The sequence below is a fragment of the Pteropus alecto genome, unplaced genomic scaffold (assembly GCF_000325575.1).
Source record: "Pteropus alecto unplaced genomic scaffold, ASM32557v1 scaffold72, whole genome shotgun sequence".
Taxonomy (NCBI): domain Eukaryota; kingdom Metazoa; phylum Chordata; class Mammalia; order Chiroptera; family Pteropodidae; genus Pteropus; species Pteropus alecto.
The window spans coordinates 17,962,791-17,974,522 of record NW_006436811.1 but is presented as its reverse complement, the minus strand read 5'-3'; positions in this window follow the sequence as shown (position 1 = coordinate 17,974,522).

The following is an 11,732-nucleotide window of genomic DNA, read 5'->3' as shown; positions in this document are numbered from 1 at the left end:
ATACTGAGACTGCTCAAAAATATATATATAATTTAAGCTTTTTGTTCACTGGCCTCCTTGCTATTCCTCTAAAAGCTAGTTCTTCTTCCTGGAAGCTCTTCCTTAAATTATCTATATGACTAGATTCCTAACATCCTTCGAGATAGAATAACAGGGATCAGAATTACTTTCTCCCATGAAATAACATCAAAAACTGGACAAAATATATGAAACAATGATTTTCTAAAGCAGGATATTAGAAAATGAAAGACAATAATCCCTAAGAGATGATAAATAAATGAGGTAAGCATTCAATTGTTTTACCTTAATGTCTCAAGACAATTCCCTAACTGAAAGAAGTGGAACCAAGATGGAATCCCCAAAATTTCTGATTTGTGAAGAAAGTTAAGAGACTAGGTAGACAATGGCAGGTTGAGAGAGAGTTGAATATAGTAAAATGTGCAGAAATATGAAGAGGGGTCCCCTAGAATATTAATCAGAGTACTAACTAGTATGTGTGTGAAGAAAATATCTATGACTGGGGAAAGAAAAAACAACATCTACTGTTCACACAGGGCTGGACATCATACCAAATTCCCATCAGGTAGGAAAATTTCTAATTACTCAGAAGGGTCTTGCCTTACAGTGAGGTTAATTTAGACCTAGACTAAATGAAGCACTGTTGTCACCTAACAAATCTTAAATGCATGATCTAAAAGCATCAAATGGGCTCAGGTTGTTTAGCTAGACTCCAGAACAAAATTCAAGATTGTTTATAGGATTACAAAAATATCTAGCACCCAACAAGGTAAAATCTACAAAGTCTTACAGGCAAATATTATCATGTATGCTAAGAATCAGGAGAATACAATCCTTAATGAGGGGAATAACCAATCAAAACTAATCCGGAAATGACACAGATGTTATAATAATAAAACAAAGTTTAAAAAAGGTATTATAACTTTACCTTATATGTTCAAAAAGTTATGTAAATTGTGAAAGTTGTTAAAATAACCCAAATTAGTGCTGAGAGATTAAAATCAAAATAAGATGAAAAATACACTGAAATGAATTAAAAGAAGACTAGATAATATGGAAGAAAAAATTAATGAACTTAAAAACATAGCAATAGAAATAATTCAAAATAAAATACATGGAGAAAAAAGAATTAGCAAATGAAGAAAGAGATCATCAGTAAACTATAGCAAATTTTAAGTAGTCTAATATCTGTAAAATTGGTTACTAAAAGAGAGTAGAGAAAGGAAGAGTCAAAATTAATATTTTTAAAAATGATATTGTCTAATTTCCAACTTAATTAAAGCTATTAAGCCACAGCTCAAGGAACATGACTATCACAATCTCATCATAATCAAATTCCTCAAACCCAGTGATAAATAGAAATTTTAAAGCAGCCCAAGAATAAATGTCATGTTATATCAAAAGTATATAAATCTAAAAGACAGCAAATTTCTCACTAGAAACAACACAAGTGAGAAGGCAGTGGAGTAACATATTTAGATTCATGAGAGAAAAAAAATCAAACCAAACAAATGAACCAAAAGTGTTAATCTAGACATCTATACCAAATTAAAATATAAAAAATTAAAAGGGAAATCAAAGATATTTTCAGACATGGAACATACAGAAACAAAAATATTATGAGGTATCAATATACACACAATTTATAATAGTTTACTTTTTACCTATCTATATACTTATATGTAAAGTAGGTAAAATAGGTGAAGTGGGGATTAAGAAGTACAGACTTCCAGTTATAAAATTAGTCAGTCATGGGGAGATAGTGTACATCATAGGGAATATAGCCAATAATACTGTAATAAGTTTGTACGGTGATAGGCATTAACTAGACTTATTGTGGTGATCGTTTCGTAATACATATAAATATTGAATCACTATCATGTACAGCTAAAACTAATAGGATGTTGTAAGTCAATTATACTCAATAAAAAGAAGAAAAGAGAAAAAGAAAAAGAAAGAAAGAAAGAAAGAAAGAAAGAAAGAGAAAGAAAGAAAGAAAGAAAGAAAGAAAGAAAGAAAGAGAAAGAAGAAAGAAAGAAAGAAAGAAAGAAAGAAAGAGAAAGAAGAAAGAAAGAAAGAAAGAAAGAAAGAAAGAGAAAGAAGAAAGAAAGAAAGAAAGAAAGAAAGAAAGAAAGAAAGAAAGAAAAGAAAGAAAGAAAGAAATTAAAGAAAGAAAAGGAAGAAAGGAAGAAAGAAAGAAAAGGTTTTTTGTGTAGAGCATATATTTAAAGCATATATTCAATTGCAGTTTCATAATATCTAATTTTTGATTGGGTTATTTAAAAAACTTACACTAATATAGTTGCTTTTATAGTTATACTTAAATATACCAACTTAATGGTGGTTTTCAAATTTGTTCTATTTGGTTGTTGTATATTTTCCCCTCCTCTGCCTTCTTTGGGTTTATTGAGTATTTTTATGATCCTTGCTAAGCATTATTGGCTTTTTAGTTATATCTCTATTTATAATTATTTATTTTTGAGCTAGGATGTACAATATACACACTTTTTTCCTGGTAAATTAATTCATTTTTCCAAGTAATACATGCATATTATTTGAAAACTTTAAATAGAATAAACAGTCTTAAAAAAGCAATTTTACCATACCTCAGAGTCCTTCTCCCTATTAAACTGTTCTAAAATCTAAATAATCTCTGATTTTCATTCTGTTGACTACTTTGTATCTTGACAATTGATCGAGTTTTCTTGCATTTTTAATATCTCATAAATTTTTATTATATACCATACACCTCTTATACAATAAGAGAAACTAAGGAAAACACTATTTATTCTTGTAAATAGGTACAGGTCCTCAGTCAATTAGTTTGGCAAATTGAGTTAATCATTTGGGATAAGTTAAAATTGAATTTTAGTTGCTGTTATTGTTGCTATGGTTGCTTTAAGTGTATGGCAGGTTTTAACTTCATCTGATGCTGTATGTCCTTTTGATGAGTTTGCCAGAGGGCTTTTCTCATGTTTAAGCTTCATTCTCAACTTCCTATTGTCTCATTGGAGTTTGCTGTCTGTACCACAGAATACTAGATAAGAAATGTACAAGCAAGGAAAATTATAGTTCAAACCAACACATGAAAATGGGTGAAAATATTCTTAAGATGGTATTGCCAAAGTGAATACAACTATTAAAAAATATGGTACATAATGACAAATTGATTTTATCTGTGCATACAAGTTTGGTTTACTATTAGCAAATTTATTATAGAATTACACTGTATTAAAAGATTAAGTTGAAATACCATTTAATCTTTTCATTAGAAGCAGAAAGTACATTCAGTAAAGTACATTGCTGATTAATCATAAAAGCTCTTAATAAACCATGAGTAGCAGAAAACTTCTCTACACTGAATAATGGATACCTACTTCAAATCTAGTGTAATTATCATATTTAATGTTGAAATGTCAGAAGTATTCTTTTAAAAATCAAGAGCACTAGAATGTATCAACTCCCTCCCATTCAATTCTTTACTGAATGATCATTCTAGACAATTCAGTAAGACAGTAAAATGTAGTAAAAACCTAAAGCCTGGAAAGAAAGAATCGAAAATGTCACATTTCATTGATGATGCAATTATCCTCATAAAATACCCAAAATAATCTGGTGCTGGGACAATTAATTTTCTATTGTATTTTTTTTCTCCTGTCACACACACAAAATAAGTTCAAGAAAATAATTAAAAGTATAGTTATGAAAAATAAAGATCTAAAACATGAAGAAAAATGATAGAATGTATTCATAATTTTGGAGTGGGTGGAATATTTTAATTAAGATTTAAAAATTACACTTGATAAAATATAAATAAAATTGCATTAAATAACATACTTTAAAAAAACTTGAAGCAAATATGTTAAGAGCATTTAGCAAATATAATATTTTAATAGGTAACTCCTGAGAATAAATTTAAAAACTCCAAATAATGGAATAGTAGGTATTTTGTTGAAGAAACATAAACAGACAAAAAATATATAGTCTACTTCATAAATAATAAACAGAAAAAAATACAAGTTAAAATCACAGTGAGATGTCATTTTAAGCCACCAGTTATGTTATGGAAGATTTCACTAATTTGAGTTTGATATTTCCTAGTGATAAATTTCAGGCTAGTCTTTTTGTAGAAATAAAAGAAAACAAAAAACTAAAATGAATCTGTGTTCATCTCTTTGTATCCTAACAGATGGCACATGATTTTTATTTGTCCTTTTTCTACTGATATTTACTTTGATCACTTGATTAAGGTAGTACCTGTCAGGTTTTACTCTTCAAAGTATTTTCCTCCATTGTTATTAATAAGTAATTTGTGGCTAGATATTTGAAACTACACAAATATTTCATGCCTTAACAAAATTTTATCCTTTGGTTTTACCATCCATTGAAGATTCTTTCATGAAATAATTCTTATAAGAATGACTTTAAAATAATGACTTTTTAAATCCATCATTCCTTCAACATATATATTTTTAAATTATACTGCATTGAAGCTTTTTTTGTTTTCTACCATAGTTATTTCTGTGTTCATTTATGTCAATGTAGACATAAGAATTATTTTATTCTACAGGTTTTAAATCTTTAATTGTATTTATTTAAATTTAATGCTACTTCGATCTATCTCTTTTACCAGTTAACAGTTTCTCATCTTTTTTCAACACATTTTTACTTTCTGGTAGTACAAGATTTTCTAGGTTCATCTTGTACTTTTCTTGTCCAAACCTGGGATCATCCTCCTTTATTAATTTATTATTAAAATTGAATACTTTTAATAGCAATTGTCTCAGTGTTGTTTGTTGAAGGTAAATTGTCCTATGTACAAAAGGTCTTTATCAATATTTACTTATTGTGGAGTGTTGTATTTAATTTCCTTTTGATTAGTGTCATTTGGGGGGAGGCTTTTAATTGACTAAAACATTTTGATCATTTTTATTTTTATAGTAGATAGGATTAGATTAGGGGTCATCAAACTGAAGTCAATGGGTCAAATTAGCCTGTTTTGGTTAACAAAGATTGGAATAGTCATGTCTATTATTTATATATTATCTATGGATAATTTCAAACTATACAGCAGAGGTGAGTAGATGTGACATAAATTGTATGTCCCACAAAGCTGCAAATAATTATTATCTAGTCATTTACAAAAATGTTTGCCAACTTCTAGTATGAATGTAAACCAATAGGTTTTAGACTTGACATTGTGGGGTACTTTATGAGATTCTTAGATCAAGAGTGCCCTCTTCTGTTAGTGTAAGTGCATGCAGCTTCTTTGATGAATGGTTTTTCCAATTTAGAAAGTTGCTATTACAGTAGTCCCACCTTATCCGTGGTTTCAGTTTCCGCGGTTTCAGTTACTGAGGTCAACTGAGGTCCAAAACTATTAAATGGGAAATTCCAGAAATAAATGACTCATGAGTTTTAAATTGCATGCTGTTCAGAGTAGCGTGATGAATCTTACACCATCCTGCTCCATCCTACCCGGGGCATATATCATCCCTTTGTCCAGAATATCCACACTATATGTACAGACAATAAAAATTTTAAAAGAGAACAACATTCATATAACTTTTATTACAGTATATTGTTATAACTTTTCTATTTTATTATTGTTGTTAATCTCTTATTGTGCCTAATTTATAAATTAAGCTTTATCAAAGGTATATATGTATAGGAAAAAATAATATACATATATATAGGGTTCAGTATTATCTATTATTTTGGGCATCAATGGGGGTTACTAGATTGTATTCCTTATGGATAAGAAGGAACTACTGTACTTGTTTTTTGTTGTTGTTATCTTTATAGTAGTTCTCTAAGTAAAATAAGCATATCCATATTTTGATTCATCAATAAAGATATTTATTAACTCCCCTCCAAATGAGGAAATTAATATATGCAGTTATTCTTTCATCTCTCCATAACAACTAAATATGCATATTTTATTTCTAAAATTTAATAAACAATATAATAAGGATTTCCCTATGTTTCTTCCTTAGTTTCTGTTTCAGATTAAATTTACCGAAGCTTGCTGCTAAACATCTTGCCTATTATTTCTTCATTTATTGGTTGCCTTGATTTTTGTCATTAAATTGTGATTTTCTCTCCAACTAATGGGTATTATAATACTTGAATTCTTGTAAAAATGAGATTTTCTCTGTTGCCTTTATAGTTTTAAGACTATTGGGCTGGGAATAACCTTCTTAGGATATATTTTTTTTCTCTCACTATATTGTTCCATTTGGGTTTGAAAATTGCTACAGAGATTTCAGAATCCAGGCTGATTTTCCCAATTTTGACTGAACTTTTCTTCTTGTTTATCTATTGACTCCATTCTTTATCCTTGAAATTCAGTATTTTAAGCCAGGTTAGGTGTTTTTTCTATTTGAATGTATACTTTTTACTCTCAATGTATAAATTCATTTAATTAATTTCAAACAAAAAACATTCCTTTATATATTGGGATTTTGCTTTTTCATTAGTGGAGTTCTTTACTTTAGAAATCTCAATTATCAGAACATTTTATATTTGTCTATTCTGCATAGCATTAATTTATTTAATAACCATAATCTCTCCCTTTTTATTCTGGATTCGATGTAATTATTTTAGCATTTTATCCCATCTCAGTGTAATTATAATCAAATATTTTATAATTTATTTATTATGTTTTAGTTGTTTAATCCTGTTTCCTTACTTTTGGTTTGTTTCTTTAACTTCAAAGTTCAACTTTGCCTCATGAACTTAGTTTTTACCTTATCTCAGAATTTTATCTTATAATACAAAGCACACAATGAATTTTAGTATATTTCCCTAGCTTTTTTCTTCTAAATTGATTATCCATCAATCCTTTGTGTGCTATATTCTTTACTTATAATTTTCCTCTTATGTTATCTTAGCATGGGTCACTTTATGTTTACTTTCATTTTCTCCATGGAACTTTCTCTGACATTCCATTTGACATGATATGTCAGAGATGTATTTTCCTTGACTCTGTTACATATGTGTTGTGTGTGTGTGTGTTCAGTCAGAGAGGACTACTGAGAAATTAAGATCTTAAAGATTAGTATTCGATTAATTAAAATTATAAGTAAAATTATTTATTAATGAATAAATAATTTTAAATTTAGTATACAATTTATACCATTTTATTTATATGTAAAGAAAAGCATTAAGAAATACAGAGAACAAACTGGTGATTGCCCGATGAAAGGGCATACAAATTGGTACTTATAAAATATTCATGGGGTGTGAAGTATAGTATAAGTGATATAATATTATAATCACTATGTATAGTACCAGGTGGTACTATACTATACTAGACTAAAGTGGGGACCACTTCATAAATTATATGTTTAACCACTATGCTATACTCACTTGAATCAAATATAAAATAATATTGAATGTCAATTCTAATTGAAAAATAAAAATAAAAAAAGAAATTGAAGAGGTCACAAATAAATGGAAGGATATAGTGTGCTCATGCATTGGAAGTATTATTTAAGCTTTTTATTTTAATAAAATGGTAGATTTGTATGCACCTAAAGAAATGATATAGAAAGAACATATGTGTCCTTTTCAAAGAGATCTTAATGATAAAATCTTGCAAAACTATAGTACAATATTATAACCATGATATTGCCATTGAGAATATCAAGATATAGAATATTTCTATCACCACAGTATCTCTTATGTTGCACCTTTATAGCTACATTCACTTACCTCTCACACCTTAACCTCTAGCAAGTACTAATCTGTTCTGTTTCTTTAATTTTGTTATATCAAATATGTTATATAAATGGAATCATATGGAATGCAACTGTATAATTATGAGGAATCATTTTTTCACTGAGCATAATTCTCTAGAAATTCACACAAAAAATTGTGTATCAATTGTTAATTTTTTTTATTGCTGAATGGTATTCTGTGGTATTGATGAATTACAGTTTAACATCTAGAATTTTTCTCCAATTTTTGGCTCTTGTAAATACAGCTACTATAAACATTTAAATATCAGTTTTTGTATGAACATAAATTGTCGTTTTTTTCTTTGACAAGTGCCCAGAAGTGCACTTGCTGGGTCATGTAACAGTTGCATGCTTAGTTTTTAAGAAACAGTCAAGCTGTTTTTCAGAGCATCTATACTACTTTAGATTCCAGAAATGTATAAGGGATCTGGTTTTTCTGCATCACCAGTATTTGCTGACGTCCTATTTTTATTTTGACCATGATGATAAGTATACACTGATATCTCATTGTGGTTTTAATTCACATTTTCCTAATGTTTAACTTTATTTTTTTGTGTGTGCTTGCATTTGTATATTCTCTCTGGTGAAATATAAAACAAAGTCTTTTGCCCTTTTTCTAATTTGTTTTTACTGTTTATATAGTTCTTTATATATCTAGATACTAGCCTATTGTTAAATATGCAGCGTGCAAATATTTCTTTCAGTCAGTAAGTGTTGAATCTGTTGAGAGGTTCTTTTGAATAGCAAAAGATTTGAATTTTAATGAAGTCAAATATATCATTTTTTCCTCTTATGGATCATGCTTTCATTGTCAAGTCTAAGAAACTTCCCTATTCTTAGCCCTCAATTATGAAATTGTTCTCTTGTAGTTTACTGTCTATATTTAAAATGTATACATTTTACCTGATCCATTTTGAGTTAATTTTTTTAATAACGAAACTGAAGTAACAATTATTCCCCCGCCCACACTGATGTCCAATTGCTCCAGGAACATTTGTTGAAAATGTTATCTTTTCTCCATTTAATTTCTTTTGCATATTTGTCGAAAATCATTGGGCATTCTTGCATGGGTTTATTTTTGAGTATTCTGTTTATCTTTTTGTCTAACTCTCTTCAAATCATCATGGCCATGGTCTTAATTACTGTCACTCTATATCCAGTCTTGAAATTAGATAGATTGAATTCTCCACCTTATGTTTCTTTTTCAAATTTATTTTAGAACAACCATGTTTGTATCTAAAAAAAATTTTGCTAGAATTTTTATAGGAATTGTGTTTTATGTGTATATCAATTTGGAAAGAAATATCTCTAGTATATTGAGACTTCCAATCCATAAACACAGTATATTTCTCCATTTATTTAAATCAATATTTTGTAATTTTTACCATGCAAGTCCTCTACATGTTTTTCTAGATTTATAACTAATTTTTTTTTTTTTTGCAAATTGCTAGACCTTATTTTTTAAAGCAGTTTTAAGTTTACAGAATATCAGGCAGATTTTACAAAGTGTTTGGATTTATTCCTTCTTTCTTAGGCTCACAATTTCATTTATTAATGCCCTGCATTAGGGTGGTACATTTGTTATAATTGATAGACAAATAATGGATATTTATGTCTTAACTGAAGTCTACAATACACATTAGGGGTCGTTCTTTGTGTTGTATAGTTCTAAGAATTTTGGTAAGTGCATAATGTCATGTATCCTCTATTATTGTATCAAATAAAACAGCTTCACCACTCTAAAAATTCTTCGCGCTCCACAGAATTTATTGCTACCAGTAATGAATGAGTTCTTATGGCTCCACATTCTCATCAGCATTTAGTGTTGTTAGTGTATAGGATTTCAACCAGAACTATCAGTTAATTTTTCTCCTAGACTTATTTTATTGCTGATGTTTCTCTTAGGAAATATGGGGCAAGACTTGCATAAATGTGAAAATAAACTTTGCTATGTAATATTATTAATTTTACCTATCATATACCTATTATATTATATAGGTATATGATATAGAATTTATATAGAATTTAAAAATGTGCTGTGAGATTGGAAAGTATAAAAATGAACTTAAATCTAAAATAATTGATAAAAATGCTTTAATAAATAATTTAAATTTTCTTTTATATCTATTGGTAAAATGCTTTTGGATATGATTATTAAGAAAATCTCGAAATGTTTAGATGCAAAAGAAGCATATTTTAAAATCCTCAGATGGGCAAAGGTTGTCCCCCAGAGAGTAGACATTAAAACTAAAGAAGTTTCTGGCATCTCAGCCTGCATAATATTATTCACCATGAAAGACTGAGTGAGGAGTGTATAGGTACATATGGAAACTGTGGAGGGAAACACAGGACAACACCAAGAGAATCTAATCAGAGAAAACTTTAAAAAGATAGAAAGCTCATTTTAGAAGGCTTTATCTGTGTTTGATATGTTTTTTTATTAGTCTCAATGTCTACTGTATTGTTTGATAGAGATAATAGTGAATGAATGGTGTAATAATCTTGTAAATTAACTGAGTCAGCAAGCCTGGCAAAAAGAAGCAGTTAGAGAGAGGATTAGGTATTTCTCTAAATAATTTTGGAATTTAATTGGTAGAAGAAATCATAAGTAGAACAACTATTTTTGAGAGAAGTTTTCCTGATCGCATAATAGTCTACATTTCCAAATAAGAGCCTTCACTTTTGACATCATCAGATTCCAAAGGATAAATCATCAATACTAACTTTTCTGAGAAAAAGTTGGAAATATGATATGTAAGAAATGAGGGAAATGTATTTGTTTTATTAATTTTATGTAGTAAGTTTCCATTTGTTTAAATTAATGTGATAATAAGCATAGGTATGTCAAACTAAAATAAATGAAATGATCTTTTTATTGAATCGTTAAGTCCAGAAAGACACATTTTTGTATTTGAACATTTCGAACTTGAAAATTTATTTTACCTCTCTATGGATTTCTAATTATTTGAGAAGTAATAAACCTGGAAATCACATAGGACCAGGACTAAACTGGTTAAACTTTATTTTGTATTCTTTGCAAAATATAAGACAGATGAGTTATTATCTTTTGCCCTCTAGTTTACTTATCTAAATATGTGGAGATTATATCAGATAGTTAATTTTCTGATTGATTTCCATGGAGTCTCATGTTTCTTTAAAGGTGTCTCAGGGGTTACTGAAAGGTTCTTATCATAAACATGAAGCATTCTGGACTAAATCTTTCTCCAATCAGAGAGATTACGTTTTAGTGTGCTTTACATATTCACTTTACACGTAGCGGTACATCCAAAGAAAGGTTAGGTCATTGATAATAGTAGTAAATCACTGAACTTAATGGATTAAAAAGGACTAGCATCTTATATGAATTAGCCTGAGAGGAGTATTTAAGCCCTGGAAAGCCCACTCAGTATAATACAATGGAAGAGGTATAAGCTAGACTACAAGTGAAATACACCTTCCGTGGTCATGTAATGTAACCGTGGAAATATGTATTTAAGTATGAGTATTTCATGTTACAGTAAACTTTCCTGGCAGATATTTTTTTTTTTTAAAAGTACAGTCATGAATTTAAAGAGAGGCAGCTTTAGGAAATAATGCCCTTACGGCCTTAGGCCTTAATGAGTTAAAACTGTTTCCAAAGAGAAAAGGAAGTGCATTAGGAAAATTTGACTTTACATTTGTAATATGAAAACCCCTTTTTATAAATGTGAACTCTGCAGTGGGAACTCATTAGTGTAATGATTCGGCATGGATAATGTGCAATTTGAAAACATGAGGCCTTTGATCCCTAACCTTTCAAATCTCTCTTAGAACATCTGCAGTTTGTGAGAGTCTATTAATGTATCATTTTCTCCCCCTGGATTCTTTTTTATTTTAGCTTTAGATGACATGCAAAATAGAAAACAGAAGCATTAAATTTTAGACAGTAATGTTTCATATTAATCAAAAATTTCCTGTTAGAAAAAATAATTT